At 40.0% G+C, this 2,040-nt stretch overlaps 1 pseudogene; it reads left to right on the top strand.

Annotated features, from left to right (window-relative positions):
- The first annotated feature begins 521 nt into the window (after window positions 1–521).
- On the top strand, window positions 522–1,229 carry LOC138435524 (small ribosomal subunit protein eS26 pseudogene; annotated as a pseudogene).
- Window positions 1,230–2,040: the final 811 nt, after the last annotated feature.

The raw sequence follows: 2,040 nt of genomic DNA, 5'->3' as shown, positions 1-2,040 counted from the left end.
AGTCTAAGTCATGAACCACTCAGTAATTTAAAGGAACAAACTATGAATATATGCAACAACTTACATGGATCTCCATTGAATTAGCTTAGGGAAAAAAGGTCAATCCCAATGTTACATTCTATAATAGTTAACTTATATAACATTATTGAAATGACAAAATTATTGAAGTGGAGAACAGACTAGTTCCTGCCAGAGGGTAGGGATGAGTGCAGATTCAGGGAGGAAGTATGTATGAGAGCCAAAGGGAAGCGTGAAGGACCCTAGTGATTATGGAAATGCTCAAATTTTGACTGTACCAATGTCAGTACTGTGATTCTGATATTGTACTGAAGATTTGTAAGATACCACCATTGGTGGAAACTGGTACAGGGGACCTCATTATATTAGTAATCGTTCTTACAATTGAATGTGAATCTATAATTATCTTAAATGAAAAAGTTTTAAAAAGTCAAAGAATTATACTGATGAAATTTTTGTCCTGTAGAGATAATTTTAAAATTCTAAAAAAACCTTTATGAGAGCTCTCTCGCCTCTGCGCTTCCAAGATGACCAAGAAAAGAAGGAACAACGGTCGTGCCAAAAAGGGCCGCGGCCACGTGCAGCCTATTCGCTGCACCAACTGTGCCCGATGCGTGCCCAAGGATAAGGCCATTAAGAAGTTCGTCATTCGGAACATCGTAGAGGCGGCAGCCGTCAGGGACATTTCTGAAGCGAGTGTTTTCGACGCCTACGTGCTTCCCAAGCTGTGTGTGAAACTACATTACTGCGTGAGTTATGCCATTCACAGCAAGGTAGTCAGGAATCGCTCTCGGGAAGCTCATAAGGACCGAACACCTCCACCCCGATTTAGACCTGCAGGTGCTGCCCCACATCCTCCACCAAAGCCCATGTAAGGATCCAAGTCCTTAAAGACTGAAGAAATATTGGTGTCTCTGAAAAGACAATAAAATGGAAATTATACTTTATGTAGCATGTTGAATATATGTTGCCAGATGGAGTGGGGGTTGTGTACATTTGGTCTCCCCAGTTTGCGTAGCTTAGGGGTGGGGGTGAGGAATTAGGGCATCTGTGTTTGATTAATTCAGCCTGGCAAATGGTTTAAGTTGGTGTCTTTAAAATGGGGAGGAAACTAGCAGAGTGAGGAGTGCATCAGGAAGTCACTTAGGCTAAGGTGTGCATTCCTCTTGTGGCAACATGAAGACTTTAATAAACGTCCACAACTTGCATAAGGGGATCTGTATTCAGGTCCTTAACCTCAGGTCAAGTTTACATGCCTACCTTGGTCTGCTGCTAAGCTAATCACCCAGCCTTCATCTTTCTGTGGTACATTGCTTTATGGGGTGACAATGCCCTGAATGCCAGGCATTCGTAGAAATTTGTGGAAGTCCCATATGAGGGGGGTTTTGCAAAAAGTCTGGGAAAAGGCTGTAGTCTGTGTGACAATGGCTCATTTGTCTCAGAGTTCAGAAATTAGAGTTCCCAGCTAGCAATACATGGTTGACGCTTTAACAGCATGGGTTTAACTGCAAGTGGCGGGGGTGGTTTTGTTTTTAGTAAATACTACGCAATTCACAGTTGGTTGAATCCTCAAGTGTGAAAGTACAGACAGATACAAAAGGCTAACTCTAAAATATATGGATTTTTGAAGAGATAGTGCCCCTAACCAGTGCTTTGTTCAAGGGTCAAATGTACACGTATATTTGAAAAATTTATATGTAAATGTTTGCTAAGGCCTTTGCTGGTTAGCTTATATGATTTTTTTCCTTAAGCTAAACTAGTAGCTTGGAAGTTTTGATTAAAGTACACATTGTTCTGGGGGAAAAAAAAAAAAAAAAAACCTTTATGAGAGAAAAGACTTTTTTGTTCCACAAAAAGATAGAAAACAAATCTCCAAAAGATGTCCTATCTTCAAAATAATATGTAAGAAACAATGGTACTAGTAATAAACACATAAAGCAAAATATAATTGTAATGGCAAATGTCAGCACAGTTCTCTGAGAATCGATAGATATTGTGAGACAAGCTAAATTGTGCTATTGA

This window comes from Ovis canadensis, chromosome X, assembly GCF_042477335.2.
Source record: "Ovis canadensis isolate MfBH-ARS-UI-01 breed Bighorn chromosome X, ARS-UI_OviCan_v2, whole genome shotgun sequence".
NCBI lineage: Eukaryota > Metazoa > Chordata > Mammalia > Artiodactyla > Bovidae > Ovis > Ovis canadensis.
This window is presented reverse-complemented; position numbering and strand designations above follow the sequence as displayed.